This window comes from Suncus etruscus, chromosome 11, assembly GCF_024139225.1.
Source record: "Suncus etruscus isolate mSunEtr1 chromosome 11, mSunEtr1.pri.cur, whole genome shotgun sequence".
Classification (NCBI taxonomy): domain Eukaryota; kingdom Metazoa; phylum Chordata; class Mammalia; order Eulipotyphla; family Soricidae; genus Suncus; species Suncus etruscus.
In genome coordinates this window covers 63,551,714-63,562,842 of record NC_064858.1, presented here as the reverse complement: position 1 = coordinate 63,562,842, position 11,129 = coordinate 63,551,714, and positions in this window count along the sequence as shown.

Sequence of the window (11,129 nt, the reverse complement as noted above, 5' to 3'; positions counted from 1 at the left end):
ACAATGGAATGACATATTTAAACGACTGAATGAAAGAAATTTCCAACCTAGGGTCCAATACCCAGCAAAACTTACATTCATATGGGAGGATAGACTAAAAACATTCTCAAACAAGAACGAATTTGAACTATTTGTGCAAACAAAACCGATCCTAAACGACTTACTCAAAGACGAATTACACAATCCAAACCCCCGATTGTAACAAAAACCACCCTACACAACACAACTACACAACAATCCTCTCTCTCAATAATCTCCCTAAATGTTAACGGACTAAACTCTCCAATTAAAAGACACATAGTAGAGAACTGGATTAGGAAAAATAAACCGGACTTCTGCTGTCTGCAAGAAACACACCTACAGATGCAGGATAAGCACAGGCTTAGAATAAAAGGATGGAAAGTGATTATTCAGGCCAATGGAAAACAAAAAAGAGCAGGGACAGCAATTCTTATATCAGACCAAATTGCATTCAACCTCAAGAAAGTGATCAGAGACAAAGAGGGTCACTACTTACTGATCAGGGGAACATTAGATCAAGAAACACTAACCCTGGTCAATATCTATGCACCTAATGTAGAGCCAGCAAAATATGTGAGGCAACTACTGGCAAACCTGGAGAAACACATGAAGGGAAATGTGATAATAGCAGGGGACCTCAATACTCCACTATCACCACTGGACAGATCCACCAAACAGAAAAATAGCAAAGAAATAAGAGCTCTGAATGAAAAATTAGAAGATTTAGGGCTAATAGACTTATATAGAGCCCTCCACCCCCAGAAAGCAGAATACACATTCTTCTCAAGCCCACATGGAACCTTCTCCAGAATAGACCATATATTAGGATACAAAGCCAACCTATATAAGACCACAAAGGTAAGGATCATTAGAAGTACCCTCTCAGATCACTATGCCACAGAGCTCAAAATTGAGGTCAAGAAGAAGCAATGGAGAAAAACTAATACCTGGAGATTAAACAACATGCTGCTCAACAACAGCTGGATCAAAGAACAACTCAAGGAAGAAATAAAAAGATTCCTTGAGACAAATGACAATGAAGAGACAACATGTCAAAATTTATGGGACACAGCAAAAGCAGTAATTAGGGGGAAACTCATAGCAATTCAGGCCTATGTCAAGAATCAGGAAAATAACAAAACCAACAGTTTAAAAGATCACCTCAAAGAATTGGAACATCAGCAACAGAGAAGTCCAACCACATCCAGAAGGCAAGAAATAATAAAAACCAGAGCAGAAATAAACAACATAGAAACCAAGAAAACAATACAAAAAATCAATGAGACCAGGAGTTGGTTTTTCGAAAAAATAAACAAGATAGACAAACCACTGGCAAAACTCACCAAAAAAAAGAGAGAAAACACCCAAATCAATAGGATCACAAATGAAAGGGGAGAGATTACAACAGAACCCCAAGAAATACAACATATCATGAGATCATATTATGAACAACTATACTCAACTAGGCTAGAGAACCCAGTAGAAATCGATAGATTCTTGGAAAAACACCCTCTTCCAAGACTGGAAAAGGAAGATCTAGAAATCCTAAACAGACCAGTCACCTCAGAGGAAATTGAAGATGTAATTAAAAAACTCCCTAAGAACAAAAGCCCAGGCCCAGATGGATTTACAGGTGAATTCTATCAAACATTTCAAGAAGAGTTACTACCACTTTTCCATAGGCTCTTCCAAACCATAGAAAAAACAGGAATCCTCCCCAACTCCTTTTATGAGGCTAATATCACACTCATTCCCAAAGAAGGCAAAGACACTACCAAAAAGGAAAACTACAGACCAATCTCACTAATGAACATAGATGCAAAGATACTCAATAAAATATTAGCAAACCGAATCCAGCACTTCATCAAAAAGATCATACATCACGATCAAGTGGGATTCATCCCAGGAATGCAAGGTTGGTTCAACATACGCAAATCAATCAACATTATACACCACATCAACAACATGAAAGACAAAAACCACATGATCATATCAATCGATGCAGAGAAGGCATTTGACAAAATCCAACATCCTTTCATGTTAAAGACACTCAGCAAAATAGGGTTAGAAGGAACCTTCCTCAAGATAGTTACAGCTATCTATGAAAAGCCTACAGCCAACATTATACTCAATGGTGAGAAACTAGAAGCATTCCCACTAAGATCAGGAACTAGGCAAGGCTGTCCACTCTCTCCACTCTTATTCAATATAACCTTAGAAGTCCTAGCAATAGCAATCCGACAAGAGAAGGAAATCAAAGGAATTCAAATTGGGAAAGAGGAACACAAGCTATCTCTCTTTGCCGAAGATATGATGATATACATCGAAAAACCTAAAGAGTCCACAGTAAAACTCCTAGAAACAATTAACCAATACAGCAAAGTGGCTGGTTACAAAGTCAATACACAAAAGACAGTAGCGTTTCTATATACAAACAATGAAGTTGAGGAGAGAGAGATTAAAAATACAATTCCATTTAAGATAGTATCAAAAAATATCAAGTATCTAGGAATCAACCTTACAAGAGAAGTGAAAGACCTATACCAGGGAAACTTCAAAACACTCCAGAAAGAAATTGAAGATGATCTAAAGAAATGGAAGAACATCCCATGCTCATGGATAGGTAGAATTAACATAATCAAAATGACTATCCTACCCAAACTCCTATATAGATTTAATGCAATCCCTATCCAAATCCAGACACAATTCTTTAAAGAATTAGAACAAGCATTCACAAAATTCATCTGGAACCACAAAAGACCCAGGATAGCCAAACAAATACTGAAAAACAAGAAGCTGGGAGGCATCTCCTTACCTAACTTGAAACTATACTATAAAGCCATAGTAATCAAAACAGCATGGTACTGGAACAGAGACAGGACATCAGACCAGTGGGTCAGAACAGAATTCCCAGACATAAACCCCCAGGTATATAGCCAACTAATATTTGATAAAAGAGGCAAGAATCTGAAATGGAACAAAGAAAGCCTATTCAACAAATGGTGTTGGTACAACTGGAAAACCACATGTACGAAAGTGAAAATCAACCCATACCTTACTCCTTATACAAAAATCAACTCAAAGTGGATCAAAGACCTTGAAATCAGACCCGAATCCATAAAGTTTATTGAGAATAAAATAGGCAGAACACTCAAAGACCTATATATCAAAAAGGTCTTTGAGAATGGAGCACTAATGGCAAGAACGTTAGCATCAAATATAAACAAATGGGACTACATCAAACTAAAAAGCTTCTGCATGGCAAAAGAAACCCTGCTTAACGCAAGAAGACAGCTAACAGAATGGGAAAAAATCTTTTCACTCGACATATCAGATAAAGGGCTGATATCTAGAACATACAAAGCACTCAGAAAGCTGAGCCCCCCAAAAGCAAACAAAGCTATAAAAAAATGGGGAGATGAAATGAATAGACACTTCTCTGAGGAAGACAGAAGGATGGCCAACAAACACATGAAAACATGCTCACCTTCACTCATCATCAGGGAGATCCAAATCAAGACAACAATGAGATACCACCTTACACCAGTGAGGATGGCCCACATCAAAAATAATGGAAACAACCTTTGTTGGCGGGGATGCGGTATGAAAGGAACTCTCATCCACTGCTGGTGGGAATGTCCCCTAGTCCAACACCTATGGAGGAAAGTCTGGAGAGTGCTCAAAGAACTCAGAATTGAGCTGCCATTTGACCCAGCAATTGCCCTCCTAGGCATATACCCACAAGATGGAAGGACATTCATTCCAAAATACATATGCACCCCACTATTTATCGCAGCACTCAGTATAATAGCCAAATCTTGGATCCAACCTAGGTGTCCAACAACGGATGAATGGATCATTAAGATGTGGTACATATACACAATGGAATATTACATGGCAGTTAGAAATGATACAATCACAGACTTTGCAGCAACGTGGATGGACCTAGATCATGTTATGTTAAACGAAGTAAGCCAGAAGACAAAAGATAAACACAGAATGGTAGCACTATTCTGAAACACCTAGAACATATATTTTATACACAACTAATACCTAACAATCATATAACAGGGTTTAACAGGGTAGAAACTCCGATCACTGTAATAGTCAACATATACGTGGGAGCAGTGTCCAAAATACATGAAAAAGGAACAATGCAAACTCTTGACTGCACATTATACCACAAAGAAAACAGCAACAACAGAAACAGCAACATGGAGAGAACAGGTATGTAACCAGACTCCTACAACAAAGGCCCACAATAATCCCTTAGAGATCGTAAACAGGAACACAAGTATAGAACACCGCTGGAAATCACGTAATGCAATGGCAACATACCATAACACTACGTTTTAATCCCTTTACCTTACTATATTTTAAAAATAACCTCTCAGCTTTTCTTTCCACAGGCGCCCTTAGATACAAAGGGCGGACAAACTAAGATGGCAACTCGGGATACCACACGAGATACCATACCTTGCTTGCACTATGAGACGGCCACGAGAAAACTCTTTAACATTCACTTTATCTCTAGGTTAAACCTTCTTTTAGGAATCGAAGCACGTGACCAGTCAGACCACCAAAGCAGTACCTGCGATGTACAGACCTAAACTACAGGCTCTAGTCATCGAACACATTCAACCAAACCAGCATTCCCTTGCTATTCTCTCCTTTCTTCTCTCTATTTTTTTTCTCTTTTCTTTTTCTCTTCTACTCTTCTCTTTACTTTTTTCCCTTTCTCTCCTCCCTTTCTACGGTATTTTCTCTTTTCTCTTCCTTCATACCCCTCCCATATATCTTCCCCTTTCTCCCCCCCGGAAATCCAACTATCCCTTCACCCCTCAATCCCATCCAGATCTCCCACCATATTAAAACTCTCCACCCTCAGTCCTTAATCTTTTAGGCATCAAGATCGACCTCCTACCCAATGAACCAGTACCCAGCACCCAGGCGAGGGGACACCCAACCGAACCCACACATCGTCTCCTGCAAGAAAAGACAGCCAACTCCCCTGTGGACACATGCTGCGAGACCCTCCCTACCAACTCCCCCTAACATGGACTGTTTCTTGAAACCGGACTTAGGTCCAATAGTATCCCCAATGCAAGAACTCTTCCAAGACCTCCCAGCTGCAAATTTTTACCAATCTGAAGGGGGGCAGGGGGTGTGATTGGAAGATGCCTGGGAACCCACACACCACAAGAAAAATCCAAAAGACAATGGGAAAACTGTACTTCCAACATAGGCATAAGACCTGTAATACACCAACTCTTTACCTGTTCTCTCCCAAATGCAAAGTAGTCTTTTGCACCACATTGGTCCTTTAAAAACTTCGCTAACTCATTTTAATTTTTTTATATTTGTTTAATTAACTTATTTATTTAAATGTTTGCCTTACATATACATTTGTGGGCACATACACTTTTATTTCCTTTTTTTTTTTTTTTTTTTTTTTTAATCGTCTTTGGGTATGTGACCTATCTCTGTTACTCACTCTGTCCACCCCAAATACTCCGACATATAATGGAGCACCACTTCCCCCTGCAAAGGCACACTAAATAAAGGGGAAATCTTACATAGTAAAAAAAAAAAAAAAAAAAAGAGCTCTTATCTACTAGAGATAGGAACTCATAGTTGTTTACAATACAGGGTTATCTCCTACCTTGAAAATATGTCATGTGGAATCAACTTAGACCTCAGGTGATTAGATACCATTCAACCAGCCTTGAACCCTGGATCCCAGACATAGAAACGGCACAGCTCCTCACAACAGCTGTAAGAAACAATCTCCATCTGGGACAGCCTTATTACTGCAGGGTCAACAACAAGGGCCAGCTCTAACATGATATCTCGACAATGAGGAAAATGTGAACAACTTGACCTTAGAGCAGTTTAGCCTACCTTACCAGCTAATGACAAGACAAAACCAGAAGACGTGGCACCCTTTGGTAGGTCCAAAAGCCAAGATCGTGATTTACAGATGACTGGATACTAGAACCACGACCAGACTGTATACATCTTGGGACCAATAAAAAAGCCCTAGTCTAGGGTTTGAACTAAGACCTGCACAATAAGCATGATCCCCAGTCCCAAAGGTCCGGCAGAGACAATTGTAACGGAAAGGGGCTTCTGGAAGAACAAAGAAAGACGCTATCCTAGATGCCTTCCTAGGTTCAGCGCAAAGACCAAGATCACCAACCACAGAAGATGGATTAAAATGGCACTGAGGTAACAGAACCTCCAGATTCACAAAGACTGACTTCACCATAAGTCCCACCTCAGGATATGTACAGATACTGGGACTGCTAAACACAAAGCTCTGACGGTATCACACTGGACAGAGCAGAAGCTTTCCACACACCAAAAAAAAAAAAAAAAAAAAAAAAAAACCACAACCTGGAGAGTAATGATCCTGAGCAAAGACTAGAGCTGATTCCATGACAGTATACTCCAAGGACGGAGAAACCCCATATCTTATAGGGCAAGTGAATTCCTTTTCGAATGACCCCAATATTTACTGTGCCAGGGCAGGAGGGAAAAAAAAATACAAAAAAAACAAAACCTTGGTTATGTATATATATATATATATATATATATATATATATATATATATATCTTACCTTCATTTATTATTGTTATTATTATTTTTATTTACCTAGCTATTTTGGTCGATTCCTCAGTTTGGATGTGATTATTGAAATTGTTGGCCCCAATTATTCTTTTTTTTTTTTTTTTCTTTCTTTTCTTTCTCTTCCTTTCTTTTCTTTCGTTATGTGCTACGCCATGTTTCTTATTTCAAGACCACGGCGTATTTTTTGTTTGTTTGTGTTTGTTTTTAGCTTGTTTTGGTTTATTTTTTATCTGTTTTTTTGTGGTGCTTATCGTTATAGCTGGAGTCCTCACTGGATATTTGACACTTCTTTTGGTACTGGTGGAGTGTTTCAACTTCTTTTTCTCCTTCATTTCCCAAATCGATGATGAGAACCTCTAGAAGGATTCTGCCCATTTTCGGGGTATTAAACTCTTACCCCGGTTTATTTATTTTCTCTTTTTCAGGCAAAACCACGCAACTTGAACTAGCTACCCCTGCCCCTACTTAGACGGGGAAATAAGGGAGGCATCAAGACCAAACTGATGCAAGACTACTAAGTAGTTGGTTAGAGACAGAGGGGACCACATATTCTAGCCGCCCTGGGGGTGAGGGAAGAGGAAATGGGAGGTAAGACAGAAACGGGGGAGTAGGGAGGACAATTTGGGGATGGGAATCCCCCCTGATTTTATGTAAATATGTACCTAAAATATTATTGTCAACAATATGTAAGCCACTATGATCAAAATAAAAATTATATTAAAAAAAAAAGAAAAAAAAAGGGGAGAAAAAATTTTGGTGACAACTACCAAAAAATGAAAGAAGAGAAAGAAAAAAAAGAAAAAAATGGAAGAAAAAAGAAAAAATGGAGCTGGCAAATAAAAATAAAAATAAATCTCTAAATAATAACCACAGAAGTGGAAAAAAAAAGAATAGTGGGAGAAAAAAGAGAAGAAAAATAAAGTAAAAAACTAACAAATCAAAACAAAAAAAGAAAAATTATGGGTGCTGGAGTGGCAGGGTTTGGCATACCCCCACACTTTTTTTTTTTTTTTTGCATAAGAACAGTAATCATTGGTGAAGAAAGGGAATTCCCGTGGCCTAAGAGATTCTGGGTTTCTCCATCCTTGAAGCATACCATCATGGGATCAACCCCTGGCTCCATATATACTCATTACCCTATCCCAAAGGCTTTTTTGTGATGCCAGGAAAGTTTCCTCTCGGTTGTGTGTGAGAAAATCAAGTCACTGTAGCTAGTGTTCTTGATATTTGCCCGGGTCAGGGTCTAGGATAGAGTCTCTAAGGTCTAGAGGTTTCTATCCATTGTTGTTGTTGTGTTCAGTCTTCTGTAACACTTGCTCCCTGGTTTCGTTCAGTCCCTAAGCTGAAGCCTAGGATATTATGGATCCAAAGGTTCTGCTCAGTCTCTGTTGTCCAAGTTGGACCTCTGCAATAAAACATCTTGTTGTTGTTGTTGTTTTTATGTGTCCTGGGCTACAGCCTAGGGTAGGGTTTTCCTTATTAGTCCCAAGATAGGTTCTGTTCAGTCAAGGTTGTCAAAGTCAGATTTCTGTTGTTGGTGCTCTTATTTTTCTTAGTTCAAAGAACAATATCTCTTCTGATTTTCATTTAGTGTTAGGTGATGTGATAGGACAGCCTGGTATTAGGTCAAGTTTTTCTTTCCTCGTTGTCATATCAAAACTGGCACAAGTTGGTGCCAGAGCAGTGTTATAAATCTCCCAATGGAGCTTAGTTCCTGGTGCTGGAGCTGTGTCATTTCTACGTTGGGGATCTGGGGTTTGGGATTGGACTAACACTGTCCAATCTCCTGGGGACTACATTGTATCCACATAACACATGTTCAGGATGGGAGTCACCCTTCTGCTATAAAAAGTGAGTTCTTATCCCTATAAGATAAGATCTTGTTTCTGTGTCTATGGTTTCCCCTTTTTTTACTGTGCCCATACAAAAATGTATGGTGTAATACTGTATTGCTGGTGCTATTCTGGGTAAGGATGACAGGCTGCACACACAGTCTCTGTCATCTGGTTTTGTTCTGAGCTGTTATCTCAGTCAAGGCTTTTTGTACCAAGCAGCACCAAAAATGGTAAGGATGGAGAAAAAAATGTATATATTAAAATAGACCAAATAAATAAAACTGAGTTAAAAAGAAAAGGTATTCGAATAGACCAAGTGGTGGAGGAGGCTGCCTGTATATTTAGGAATACACATCTTAAGATGTATTGTTACACAGCTATTGAGCTTCCATAGGCAATATAAAACTCCCAATTAGGTCTTTTGATATATTCTTGTGGGGAGTAAAAGTCAAGGTACTTTTCAATTCACAGGCCTTGCAATTGAGTTTGAGAGATGCTGTGCTGCATTATGAGACCATATAGTGTCTTTGAGCTGAGGGTTTTGCTGAGGATGATTCTTATATCATGCAACAGTCCACAATTTGGTGGAGGTGAGAGGGGCCATCAAGCATGAGTCAGCAGGTGTGCTGGTAGTAGTTCTTTGCCAAGGCATGAGAATCGGGACCCAGAGGGTTTCTTTAACTGAGGAGCTGGAAGGTGGTCTGTTGGGGCAGGAGGTCAATCTTGGTGCCTACTGAGTTAGGAACTGAGGGTAAAGAGGGTTAAATTAGGGGAAGATAAGGGATCAGGATTGGGAGGTGAGGGGGTAGAAGAAACAAAGAGGTAGGGGAGAGGCAATACATGACAGGGGCTATATTCTATATATATATATATATACAATATATATACACAATATATATGTATATATATTGTGTATATATATAGTATATAGCCCCTGTCATGTGTATATATATGTATATATATATATACATACATATACATATATATATATATATATATATATATATATATATATATATATATATATATATATATATATATGAATTGCTATGATTTTGGCTTGGAGTCAGTACGGAAAATCACGTCCACATAAAGACTGACTTTAAAGATCTATTTGAGTGTTGTCATCCAAATCTTTGGCATTTTGTTTCCTTTCCTAGAAACTGTCTAGTGTAAAGATAATGCTTAAAAAGTATATTTGTCATGAGGGTGCATTTGTGCTCACGTGGTTATGAAAATGAGTACTAGTAAGAAAAGACACTGCTGCAGAGGGTTCATTATGATTACGGGAGGAGTTTTCCTCCTCCTCCCTCCACCCAGAGCCCATTTGCCAGACCTGACCCTGAAGACCAGTCTTGCATGGGGGGGATCTCGGTCTCCTGGACTAAGTGGTCAGCCCAGGAGGCCATTGGCCAGCTGTCTGCCCAGATTCCCAGCCATACCCGTAGGAGAGGAGCAGGAATACTGGCATGTGGGATCTTCTGGGTCCAGCTGCAGCCTCCCTCTCCAGTATGAAAAAGCATATGTATTTTTTAAATATTACATTATTTTGTCAAGCACTGTATTTTAATGTTAGTTTATAAAAATTTAAAAATAAAAATTTAAACATGGAATTATTACAGTTAATAAAAAGCAAAATCTCACATTTGCATTATTAGATATCTTAGACTATATGACACATGCAATAGTATTTAATTATCACAATATTAAAAAAATGTATTTATTTCCTGAAAAATGAAGTGCTTACATTTTCAGTTTAATTATCCATTAATTCTACAAAATGATATACATAAATTCTCTTAAACTTAATAGCACTTTACAAACAGTATTTTAACTTTATTTTTTCTAATATTTTCATTAAAGCATTTGCTTTAAACTTGTAATTGCTCATAATTTTCCTACCTCACATTTAAGATATGTAGACTCCTAATTTCACCAGTTTTACAATGCAGTAATGCAGTTCTTTCTCCAGAACTCAGGAGAGTTTTGATATGCAATTATCAGAAATGATAGTGTCTCTATTTTTCAGTCTGCATACAATGGTGGCTTTATCTATACAATTAGCAAACACAAATAACCTTTCACATAAACAAAAGTCTCCTAAACATCTAGATGTCTGTTAACTAAACTTTATCCTTATATTTACTACCTTACAATTCAGCAGAATGAAGTTTTATGCTCTTCCCATTAAGCAGTCCTGAATGGTCTTTTTTTTCTTTTTAATATAATTTTTATTTTGATTATAGTGGCTTACATATTGTTGACAATAATATTTTAGGTACATATTTACATAAAATCAGGGGGGATTCCCATTACCAATTTGTCCTCCCTATACCTCCGTTTTTGTCCTACCTCCCATATGCTCTTCCCTCACCCCCAAGGCTGCCAGAATATGTGGTCCCCTCTGTACCTAGCCTACTACTTAGTAGTCTTGCACCTATTTGGCCCTGGTGCCTCCCTTATTTTCCCCTCTAACTGGGGGGCAGGACTAGCTAGTTCAAGTTACATGGTTTTGTTTGAAGAATAGAAAAGTAATAAACTGGGGTAAAAGTCTAATACGCCGAAAATAAGCAGAATTCTTCTAGAGGCTCTCATCATTGGTTTGAGAGACGAAGGAAAAAAAGAAGGTGAAACACTCTACC